Consider the following 12,915-nt stretch of genomic DNA (forward strand, 5'->3'; position numbering starts at 1 on the left):
GGGAAAGAGGAAAAGTAGTTAGGGCCTAATGATTTGGATGTGCTTGTGTAATACCATAATGGGGTATGCTAAGGATGCCTGAATTTATATAGTAAGCAAACAAGAAAAACAGGCTACCATGGCAGAAAATGAGTAAAATATGAAATTGCTTGGTAACTTTTGAGCCAGGCACAATGTAAATATGCTACTGTATTGTGGATAATTGTATTACGCATGCCGTTGTATTTTGTATAGATTAGAAAGCAAGGGCAGTTCTCAAGCATTGGCCAAAGCACAGATGCTGTCAGTTCCTTTTCTTGTATTTTACAACAGTTGAATGTTTTGGAGCATAGGCAGTTACATCTCTTGCAGTTTGTTTTTTTGTATGTTTGTTTATTTTTGGTTGCATTGGTTCTTCGTTGCTGCGCACGGACTTTCTCTAGTTGCTGCGAGCGGGGGCTACTCTTCGGTGTGGTGCACGGGCTTCTCATGGCAGTGGCTTCTCTTGTTGCAGAGCACGGGCTCTAGGTGCGCGGGCTTCAGTAGTTGTGGCTCGCGGGCTCTAGAGCACAGGCTCAACAGCTGTGGCACAGGGGCTTAGCTGCTCCGCAGCATGTGGGATCTTCCCGGACCAGGGCTCGAACCCGTGTTCCCTGCATTGGCAGGCGGATTCTTAACCACTGCGCCACCAGGGAAGTCCTCTCTTGCAGTTTTTAATGAAGTTATGTATACGGAGACTAAAATCTTCCCCTGAAACCACCTGTGCTGTCACTTTGAATGCCTCTTTATTCCTTGTCCTTTTATAATAAAAGGGAAGTAGGGGTTTTTTTTCCCCCCAAAGTCATTAAATGATGGAAAATAAAATGTTATCTATTTTAACCATCAAGAATCTTTGTAATTTGAAAGGGTATCTGCATACCCATAGAAATGTCAGCGTTTACAATTGGAACTGCACACATTGAATTATTTAATTATGCATTTACAGCTGTGTACTTTGTTGTATAATATGAACATCAGTACCTAAATTAAAAAGCATTCTTAATCAGAGTGTAGTAAGTATTCCACACATAGGTACTTAAGAAGTAGTAAGTAAATGCATTGACCAAGATTTGCTGGTAGCAGCCCTTGGAAGGCCTGTCTAGTTATTCTGAGGCCAATAACATAAACATTCCCTGCTTCATATGATAAATACATACCTTCAGGCAGGCCAGTGAACTAAACAAAAGCCTCCTCTCATGCCCCACTCCCAGAAGACTGTGAAAATATTTATATTCCAGTGCACACTTTTGTGTCAATTCCATTTTATAGTCCCTCACGTCAGAGTAGGGTATATTTTGAAATCATCTATAATCATTCAGGGTGAGTCTGGGAGTGAGTATCTGTATAGCTTGGAAGCCAGGGGAAAAACAAAAGGAAATAGAGACGGATGATTTTGCCTGGATTTATTTATTATGGAATGGTAGCTATAAATAGATATTTTGGGGGGTACCGTTCTTGAATTTGAAGTTGTGTTGTGTCAGGTTTGGGGCTGTCCTGTGGCTTTGCAAGGTGAAATAGTTCACTAATTTTTGTAAATGTGTTCTGTGATGCTCAGAGAAGCAGTAAGTTGCTTGTTCCATCGATCGTCCTCATCCTCCCGTAAGTGGTTCCTGGTTAAGAGGGGCTTTTTATGATTGTCTGCTGTGTGACTAGAGATGGTTTTTATCAGCCGGAGCATGCCAGTTGCCTGCAGCTGGAGTCAGGCTTGTATGAAATCATTTATTCATGCAGGATAATGCTCCTTAACATTTAACAGGTAATGAACGTGACATAAATTTCCTTCTTGCTTTTAATTTTTCCCTTTCCTCTTCTAATGTGCAAACAGGCAGCTCTGGTACTCTAAATAATAAGTAATTTTTGGCCATCTGTCAAAAGGAAATTTCAATACAAATTTAAATTAATGGTGCCTGAAATTTTTTATAGCTCCTCTAAAAGCCTCTAATGTGCAGAAAATTCTGAATCTGCTGGTAGTAATTAGTGTTGCATGTAATGAGGATGTGGGCAATGTTATACAGCCCCAGTGTAACATTTTGTTATGGTAGCAAAATTTTGATTTATGCAAGGTTGTGGATGGGTTTAATTGTGAGAGACACTTTAAAATGTTTTTTTTGACGTTACAGATTATTAAACGGGGCAGATTTCAGAATAGCTTATAAAATATAAGTTTACACTTACTTTAAAGATTCAGATAATTAAGATGCTTTACCTTTAGGTATCAAGTAAAAATGAAAGAAATTCCCTTGTTAAAATGTTGGGCCTTTTTCTTCCTTTTCTTTTGTTGGAAGTTCTGTGACCACTAAACCAAATGCTATTATTGGCTTTATTGATCTTGTTTTCTGTAGCTCCCGTAGCCAAGTTCATTCCTAAGCCTGTTATTTACAGACCTGTATCTGAATTTTTCAACAAGGATGGAGAATGTAAATATGGACCTAAAGGAACAAGCACTGTAGGAGCCCAAGAATCATTTTATTTGATGAGGAGAAACCAGAATGGTGTGTGTTCTAGGGCTGTTAAAGTAAGGATCCGAGGCACCTGCTTGTTACTTGGCCATCCAGTACCCCCATACATGTGCCCACAGTAAGCCTCGGATTTGGGGCAGAAAATGGCAGGAAACACAGACCACGGTCCACTCTCACCCTTAGCTGATAGGGTGGAAAGCCCAAAATAGGTTCCTACTTCTCTTTCCTGAGTGGGGACTTTCTAACTTCTTCTGTAGTTTCTTTTGAAAGGATATAAGTGAAGCCAAGGAAGCGTTTTCTGAGGTAATGAAAGCTTCCACTGCCTATCCCTCCTGTGCGCTGAGGGGTAGAAATGGATCGGCGCCAAAGTGGTGAGAGAGCAGACATTCCCACATGCTGCCAGGAGCTTCCTAGTTGCTGGAGGTCCGAGTTCGTGAAGAGGAGTCATTAGGTTCCTCACATCACTCTCAGTTTCCACCTGATTGGCTGACATGATCCAGAGCTGTGAAGGCCAGATTGCCTAAAACTTAGTAGGAATCTGAGATTGAGAAATAAGTCCCATTACACCCCAAATGTCTACACCTTCTAGCAAAAACTAGCCACCGAAATCAAGACCAACTTGAATATAAATGGCAGAATTCACTGTCACCAACTATTGATTAGCTCCATGACCTCTCCCAAGTTGGTGTTACTGTGCTTATTATTACTTCCTAAGTCCTTCTTATGTATGTTATGTATCCTGTTTTTTATCCTGAATGCAGTAACCTCAAGTCAGTCCTGTGAGGGATTTGCCAGTTTTTATTTGTAAAATATAGCGTAAGTCCATTTTTTTCCTCTAAGTGGTGGTGTTTTTATTTTTATTATTTCATTGGATTGTCTTCCCCAAAGTGCCATATGCATCATCGAAGAGTATGATCATTTTTAGTGATTTGTACATTGCCAAATTAATCTCCAGAGCGCTGCGACATTTAAAAATGCCATATGCAATATTTGAGTATGTTTCCACAAAATCCACCAATACGGAACTTTATAGCTTTTGTAATTTTTGCTGGTATAAGTATGGATAGTGCACTTAAAAAAAAAAAAATTACATATAGTTACTTTTCAAGCTAAACGCTCCTCTGTGGGTATCTATACTATATCCCCGCCCCCCAACCCTGTCCTGTATGGATTCTTTGTTTTTGTTTAAGGGTTTTCGTAATGATCTGCTTATTAGTTGTATCTATGGCAATGCCTGTTTATTCTGTCATAGCTGTATTTTGGTATTTATTCTATGTAGATAGCTACAACATCATACGGTGCTTTTCTTCTTGTCTCTCCAGTTATTCTCTGTTGGCAGTAAAGGTTTATCGATGAGAATTAGACTAAGGCTCCCTTTATGTTCAAATTGAAGTGTATGATTCGGGCCAAGAAAGCACTTTTGCCTCATTAGTTGGGTGTTACAGGTGAAGGTGGGTTTTTAGCTTGCATTAACAGAATGATTACTTCTATTTGCCGCTTCACTTTGTACATCAAGACTTAATGGTGAAGCGTTCTGTTGCAGGTTCTTGGGTGACCTGTGTGACTTGGCTTTTGTTCCCCTCTGCCTCTTTTTCCTGTTGCAAAGGAATATCAGTCTGAAAAGAGTGTGCCTTTTAATGTGTTTAACCCCTCGCATGTCCTGTGTGGGAGAAAGCAGAGAAGAAACCACTTGAAGGAGGAGAGGTTGGCCAGTAGAAGAGAGGATAACTGGCCCAGGCAGTTTCGCTTTTAACACTCACTCCCTTTCCCCCATACAACTGTGTGAGGTAGGAAGGTTTGTAATCTTAACCCTTTGTGAGAAAGCTTGGTGGGATTAATTGCCTGTAGACTTTAGAAGGACACATTATATAAAGACAAAGGCCTAGAGCTGAAATCCATGAAATACTATAAAGAGAAGGTATAATCAAAAAAACCCAGAAAAACAAAAACCCCGGACACTACCGACAAACTAAACTGTAGTGGGGCTTGCACTGTCTCCTATTTTCCCCTTAGTCATCAGTAATCTGAGAAATGAAGGTATGCCATTAAGGGCTGTGACTTGGACACTCCAGTTTATCCACTCTAACCTCTGTGGACCCTAGTTAACCTAGTCAACCCCGCTGATCTCTGAGCATGTATATAGCTCATAGTTCAGATTTCATTGTGAAGGTAGTTGGTGAGGAAATGTTTATTTATTTATTGTTTATATCACGTATGAGGAAAGGTTTAGAGGTGTTGAGACCTTGCCCAAGGCCACATAGCCATTGCCATCCTCAAAGGAAAGCTTTCTGGGTGACTCAGTCTCATCCATTGTTATTAAAAGTTAGAAATAATAGTGCCAAGATCCTCCATATACTTCACATCAAGGTATAAGAGCTGTCGATTTTTAGTCACGTTTTAATCTCTTTCTTTCTTTCTTTGCTAAAATATTCTGAAGCAAATTCCAGCATGCGTTTTACCCTTATGTACTTCATTACCTAAAATGAACACACTTCTCTAAACAGTGGACATTTTTTTAGTAACCATAATACCTTTAATCACTTAATAAAAATAATTCCTTGATAGCTTCTAATATCGAGCCTATAAGCAGACTTCTTCGATTATTTCGAATAATTGGTTTGCAAGAGTTTCCCTCCTTTTAAAATTTTTCCTGGGCCACTGATTTGTTGAAGAACCTGGGCCAGCCTTCCTACGAATGGCCCATATTCTGGATGTCTCTGCGTGCTTCCCAGTGGTGTCAAGAGGACTTTCTCCTGAATCGTACTAGGAAGAGTCTTTTTCTTATGATGAGAGAATGGGTAGAAGGATGACATCTAGGTAATTATATTTCATTTTGGGTGTTGAGTGGTAGGGAAATAGTTTAATGTTCTAAAATATACCTTTCAAGGATTTAATGTTTAACTCTTTGAATTTTCCAAAATAAGATGGTAATTTAAAATTAAGTGTTTCAGGGCTTCCCTGGTGGCGCAGTGGTTGAGAGTCCGCCTGCCGATGCAGGGGACACGGGTTCGTGCCCCGATCTGGGAGGGTCCCACATGCTGCGTACGGAGCGGCTGGGCCTGGGAGCCATGGCCGCTGAGCCTGCGCATCCGGAGCCTGTGCTCTACAACGGGAGAGGCCACAACAGTGAGAGGCCCGCGTACCGCAAAAAAAAAATTAAGTGTTTCAGCATTATGCTTGCTTTTTTATTTCGTTGTAGAGGTATTTGTTAGAGTTACCTTATCACAGAATAATCAGGAACTTTGTTCTATGGGTTTATGATGCAGTAATTTGTTGAGTATTAATTGATACCTGCCTCTAGGCGTGTAAGCTGTGTGAAATGTAACAGGTGCCCTAATTCCAGAAAATATGTTATAATTGTTTGTTTGTTGAACAGATGAATAAATATCTTGAGGGCATAGCTGGTCCTCAGGCGGTGAGCATGAATGGATTAGTGATGGGGGTTGGGGCTGTCTCCACCAATCACTGAGGCAGAACAAATATTAATTAGCAGGGGTGGGGCTGGTTGTGGGGCCTGCCTCCCCCCCTCCACCAAACCTCTTAGTTACCAGACATTTTCGTCCCCATGTTTAATGTCTCTAATGTTCTTAATTAGAATGCATTTCATCTCTTGCAAAAATATTACATCATAAAGTTTTTATTCAACATGGTTGTTTTTTTCAGTTTTAAAGAGGCTCAATATTTATTTGTTTAAACTGGCATTTGAATTTCAAAAGCATTTGTTTCTCAAAATGTAGATAATTCTTCCAAAAGAATTATTTGAAAGAATGGTTCGTAATCTTTTTTATATTCTTATATAGTAACACTTACTATAACCCATTCTGGGAAAAATCATAAAATTACCCAGGGGGATGCTCAGTACCCTCACTTCTCTGTTTCTTGAATTATTTCTGCTACAGCACTTAACTCTACCCAACTTGTATTTGTTTTATTGTGCTTTTGAAGTGCTTCAGATATATCTTCTGGGTTAAACTCTGTACACCTGGGGGCCAGCCACTAACAAGGGCTGTAATTTTGGACGTAAAGAGGAGTCATATCTAGTAATTACCATGGCAGCTGCCTTGGGACAGGGTTGAACAGAATTCGGGCTTCATGAAAGAGGAATGGAAAGGAAGTTTGCTGAGGGCTGACTAATACCTGCTCTAAGAGTTTTGGATCCTTTTAAATAAACTTGCTGTTACATGAAACTGATGAAATCATATTTCAAGACTAAATGCTGCTTAGATCTGGCAAATCAGAACTAAATCTTAGAGTTTGAATTACTTGGTGGTTTTACTTTGAATCTAAAAACTGAACAAAATAAGTAACATGACTTTATCAGATTAATTATTCAGAACCAATCCAAATATTTCCGTATGTAATACATTTTAACACTTAAAAAAGCACTTTAAGTGTCAACTGCTAGTATTGTCACTTTAATTTCTGTTTATGTGTGATAGTTGTAATTGGTGGCTAAGTCCCCTTCTCCCCCCCACCCCTAACAGGAAAACAGTAACATACACATGCATGAAATCTGCTCAAGTGCAGTCTGCCTTTCTTCCCTCACACACTGTTTGTTACTCCATCACTTCTTCAACCACTAATGTTCATGAAAAGCTTACACTTTCCGGTCCCTCACCATGGCTGTAGGGTGAGCTTGAATTCTTTTTCATGAAAATGGACTTATTTATAATTGTATCACACCCTAAGGATTCATGAATCTCCCCCCGCCCCGCCACAAATTGGTACTTTTCAAGTTGCTGAGTGTTGATATTTAAGGGAAAAAGGAGAGGGGAGGGGGAGGAAAGGTAAACAGGTTAGTGGTGCCACCCAATGAGAGAAGCCAGTAGGCAATGTAATAATACCTCATTTTTATTTATTCTTCCTTATGGTCATTTTAATTATTTTAGAAATTTTTGAGTATTCATTTATCTTTCTTTAAACTTCTGTTTTCTTGAGCGACATTTGGCCTTTTGAACAACAAAATAAAATTGGAAATGCTAATGTTTTGAGCCAACCAAAGGAGGAAAATAAAAATGTCACCATGGTAACAAAGCTGCTTTCTAGATGGTTTCCTAAGATATGCCTGAACTAGAAGCAGATGTCTGGTTTGAGAATCTTGCCTCCTTCAGTGTAAACAAATAACTTCTGGGCAGGTGTTGGAAATAATATGGAAATCCTATTAAGGGGCCCCGGGTTCCTGTCAGTCAGGAAGCCCGTGCCACAAAAGGGCTGGTTGTCACATAAAGGAGCAGAGTAAATTCTCATTAGGCTTGAGCTTTTCCCAGGAAATGATTGTCTCGGTGTGTTCTTTCTCCTGTGAATCTGAATGTAAGCTGTTGCTTCTATTGATCTATTCACTGGCTTTATTTTTCTCCTCTTCATTCCAGATCCTCCCTCTCCCCCGACAGCCTGTATTCTCCCCTTCACCCACCCCTTCCCTTTAGGTTAACACTCGATCTGTGCTACTGCTCTGAGAGTTGTGACATTTGTGATTTTAACCTCCCACCCTGAGTTGGGGGAGGGAGGAAAGTCACTCTTCATCCCGGGGCCTGTTGGACAAAGAAACTGAGGCTGATTAGGACGAGTACCGAGGGCTGTTAGGAACCACACAGCGAGAGGCAGCCACAGTCCTGAATACCGTTCTGTGTACATTTACTTGGAGTTAAGAGTTTTATGAATTAAGCAGAAGCTAAAAGCATGAAGAGACAGTGTTTTTATGAACTTTGCAAAACGTACGTAGTTGTCTGGTAAGCCAGTAAAACTGCGCTGTCCAATATGGTAGCCACTAGCCACAGGAAGCTATTAAATTTAAGATAGCTAACATGAAATAAAATTTTAAAATCTAGTTTCTCTGTTTCACTGGCCACACTTCAAGTCCTCGGTAGCTGCGTGTGGCTGTCTGTCATAACTGCCCTACCAGTGCAGGCGTGGAAGAGAGCCATCATCACAGAACGTTCTGTCAGATAGGCAGAGACTTTGGCCTGATAAGCCTCGCTGGTTCTGCTCTTCCGTCTGGTGAAAACCGATCCCTCATAGTCAAAAGCAAGGTTCCTCCTGATGCACAGAAAATTAGGGGCATGTGTGTGTTCTGGTTTTGTAGCTTCTTTACTGTTCCGAAGTGGTTGATACGGTTGACTGTACTAATACAGTGATCTTTTACATTGTTGTAGGCCCTCCCCCCACCGGCGGAATTGGTTGAGCGCTTTAATATGGATCTTCCCAAAGTGGACCCCCAGGAGATGCATTTTAATGTTTCTAGATAGGAAGTTGAGGCAGTTTGGTGGCGGTGGGGGGTTTGAAGGCTGTGCATAACGATGTTCTTTATAAAACTCAGAAGGTTAAATGTGGATAAACACTGAAAACAAGGCTTCAGAAAAGCCACACTATTATTATGCAGCATTTCTCGGACTATAGTCCCCGAGACACACTTCATAAAGCCAATAAAGCGCACACTGGTGGTCTCCCGTTGCCCTAGCAACGGGCCATGGGGCACTGTGTCATGTGTGAAATGCATGAACATCTGTGAATTAATCTTTTTTAGTTTGTTCTTTTCTTGGCACTGATTGGGCCACTCAGGCTTGTGCCTGTGACACTGTGTCTGGAGCAGTCCCCAGGACCTAGCCCTCAAGTGGATGCTGGAAGAGCAAGTGAAGGGAGATTTATCCCGGTGGTGCATCCAGCAGTGCAGGGATTTGGCTTGACAGCACTCTCAGTGGGACATTATTAGCTTACTTTCTTCTGGTGCATGGGGAAATGAATAAAAAATTTCCTAGTAAGTCTGGGCATTATTGGGTTTATTGGGCTACCCTGAAAAAATAATCTTTAGAGAAAATTGAAATAATCACTTGTGTTTATACCACAGTTATCAGGACTTGAAAGGTCTCTGAGTTATTCCACACCCTTTGCCCCAGCCCCAGTCCTGCTCCAGGGATGATAACCAAACCATATTGGAGTTGTCAGAATGAGACTTCTGAAGCTTAGGCTGGAATCTGTTTTGATGATAAAATCTTGTAGTAACCTAGTCTGACCTTATTTAGAGAAATTTTAAACTGAGCTGGTGACAGTTTTGCCCTTGGGAGAAGAGGGCAAACTATGACTAAATGGAGACACATCCAGGAACAATACTTTGGAATTGTTCGATTAGGAGTTACTCCCCCACTCCGAATGGGATTGTCTTCAATTCTTGCCCCCAACAAAATTTTCAGACAGGCACCCCTCCCTCAGCCTGCAGCACCCTCCATGTACTGTGTCTGTTCCGTTCCTCCTGTCAGCGCCAGATGCTCCCTTGTTAAATCATTTTGCGCACCCTTGTCATTTTCAGTTTCCTTCTCTTCCTTTTTTCTCCTTCTACCCTTTTTTCTCAGCCTCCATTCTCCCTTGTGGGTTGACCCTCTTTCCTGGGGAGGAAAGAAGGATATTACATATGAAATGTCCCGTGTTGGATGTAGTCTGTTATGTTTAACCTGTAGGGTGAGAAATTTTGTTAATGAATGTATTAAGACAAAACTCTGTGCTTTGTGCTAGTCCATTTGATTTGCTTGATTGTCATTAATATTGAGGGGCTTTTAAGTAGGAAGAACTATTTGTCAATTTGTATGTTTTCCTTTGCATATTAAAAAGACACAGCTGTACCTCTGTAGATGATTTTCCTGATTCCTGTTAGACAACTGAGCAAAAGTTATTATTCTAATGGTTCTGACTTGGCAGCCTGTTGGTATTGATAGATGAACTTGAAAATTGAGCAACGCAGTCTGAATAAACTATTTAAAGTTAGTCAGGAGGTATTGATTGGCAGCTGGAGGGCAAATAGGCCTGCACTGCGTCATTGGGGGTGCCTAGTAAAGATTAGATGCAATCCCTTTCCTCAAATCGTTTTCCCATTACAGTATGGAACTGAGATATAATGTCTTCTGAGTAGAATAAAATACATTAGCGGATTGTTCCCCTTCATTTCTTTGAGCTTCCAGTTAGTCCTGAATTCTCTTAAAATGTGCATATAGAACGAGTCTATGCTGATTGGAGGACTAGCTTCTGAAGGCAGTGTTCCCGGGAAGCTGCCAGGGCTGATGTGCAAATACATGCAAACAGGGAACCTTTAGCAAACACCAACAGCAATGCCAGTGGCAACGTTCTGTAGCCTCCCAGTCTTGATGGTGCCTTTTACTCTCATTCAGATTGTTTTGTAGGAATCAGTGAAACAGTTGGACCACAGAGCTAAAATATTATCATCACACTTCTGGGTGTTTCAGCCCACTCACTTGCTTCTCAGGTAGTTTCTCTGAATGAGGAAAAAAAAGTTCTCTGTTGCTGCTTCCAGTAAATAGCCTGTATTCCATTCAGATGGAATTTTCTTCTTTCAAGAGTCTTTTTTAAAGTTACCAACTTTGTAGTTGTTACCTGAAGGCAGCCTCAAAAATACAACAGTTACAGGGAATATTAAAGACTTTTAGAAGGAAGTAGCATTCTCAACTTGTGTTTTTTGTGTCCTGGACAGGTATTTGTTTCTTGTGAGCACAATTCATTATGCCCCAAGCTAAAAATTCTTGTACACTCATGGTACGCAGTGAAAATTCCACAGTAATAAATGGCAGTGAGTAAGCTGGCTATAGTGAGGAGAGGAAAAGGGTTTGAATGAGTTTGAATCTCTGCTCTTTCCTTTCTCTGTGTTTGACAAAGTGTGTTAAAAGCAGTAATTTTGTGGTTGGGAGTCCGCCTGCCGATGCAGGGGATGCGGGTTCGGGCCCCAGTCTGGGAGGATCCCACATGCCGCGGAGCGGCCGTGAGCCATGGCCGCTGAGCCTGCGGGTCCGGAGCCTGAGCTCTGCAATGGGAGAGGCCACAATGGGGAGAGGCCTGCGAAAAAGCAGTAATTTTGTAATCTGGATGTTTGAAGGCTGGAAAAGGAAAGAGAATACAAATAATATAGAAAGGAAAAGGTTTCCAGCATTCTGATATTTTATCCTTACTGTATGTACTGGCCCAGCAAATGGGAATATAATCCTTGAATTTTATTTTTTAATTTTTTAACTCTTATTGTGTTTTTAAAGTACTTATAGAGGTAAAATCATACTTTCATTACTGTTGTAGGTATGTGGATCTATAAAAACAAATGGGGAAAAATTCTCACATGATTTTCTTATACACAGTATTGCAGTGGAACGGTTGGTGGTAGGAGTGGTCTCAAAAGTTGGGGTTCCCAAAACTGTACACAATACCTTGCTGTTGGGCCAGCCCCTAGCCTTTGTGGGGCCTGGTAAAGATTACAAATAGAGGCTCTCCTACCATATGTTTAAGTATTTTAAAGTTATAAATTCAGTTAATAAATGACCTTCATAATTTTCTGAAAGGCCAGGTTTTTGCATTTACAGTTCTCAGGCTCCTTAGGAGTTGATTGCTAGATGACGTGGGCCTTCACATATTTTCTGGTAGATGCCCCAGCTCTCAACGTCCAGCTTCATTACACCCCAGTGACCTCCTCGCGTCTAGGTATGCCCACACCAACAGTTACGTCTGCCTCTGGGAGGCTCCGGGGAAAAAAACTGAGTTGACCCTGACCGTGAGCCTTTGGACAGGAGATTTCAGGGTCCTGGTAGCCAGCTCGTGGTTTACAGGTGGGTAAGCAGAGGGTGTGGATGGGCACATCCCCTTGGTCCTGAGGGAGGGGCTCTGCAGGATGAGGGTCAGGCCCCTCTTATCAAGCTGTTTGGTTTGTCTGTGATTTCACAAGCCTGTACATTTAAGAGGAAAGAAAGGGAAGTGGGGATTTGGAACTGTTACATCTCAAAGTAATTCTTTGTTAAATAAACATCAACATTTTATTCAAAATTAGGCCAGGAAATTGACATTGTCAAATACAATCTATGCTTTGTAGATGGTTAACTACATGCTTTGTACTTTTTTTTTTTAATAGAGGGTTGAACACAGAAGGGTTTTTTTTTTTTTTAAGAAGATGTTGGGGGTAGGAGTTTATTAATTAATTAATTAATTTTTGCTTTGTTGGGTCTTTGTTTCTGTGCGAGGGCTTTCTCTAGTTGTGGCAAGCGGGGGCCACTCTTCATCGCGGTGCTCGGGCCTCTCACTATCGCGGCCTCTCTACGCGCAGGCTCAGTAGCTGTGACTCACGGGTCTAGTTGCTCCAGGGCATGTGGGATCTTCCCAGACCGGGGCTTGAACCCATATCCCCTGCATTAATTAGCAGGCAGATTCTCAACCACTGCGCCACCAGGGAAGCCCCGACTTTGTACTTTTAAACTATGCTTTGTGGGTGGTTAACACGTGCCTAACTGTGCTTTTAAAATACTCCATTAAAAATCATAAATGCATATCATACCTGTTCGCAGTGCATGAGAAAGGCAGGGGGAAACTTTTAAAGCTGAGGAAGGTAAAAGATAGTGGGGCACCATAATCATGGGTTGCCCTGGATGGCTGAGTGGCTTTCTCCTGGGCCCACCCCCCA

At 41.4% G+C, this 12,915-nt stretch overlaps 1 protein-coding gene across 1 annotated transcript in view; it reads left to right on the forward strand.

The window, feature by feature from the left end:
- LOC103068837 (TLE family member 4, transcriptional corepressor) overlaps positions 1-12,915 on the forward strand; it is a 154,774-nt gene that overhangs the window by 74,317 nt on the left and 67,542 nt on the right.

Source organism: Lipotes vexillifer, unplaced genomic scaffold (assembly GCF_000442215.2).
Source record: "Lipotes vexillifer unplaced genomic scaffold, Lipotes_vexillifer_v1.1 scaffold993, whole genome shotgun sequence".
Classification (NCBI taxonomy): Eukaryota; Metazoa; Chordata; class Mammalia; order Artiodactyla; family Lipotidae; genus Lipotes; species Lipotes vexillifer.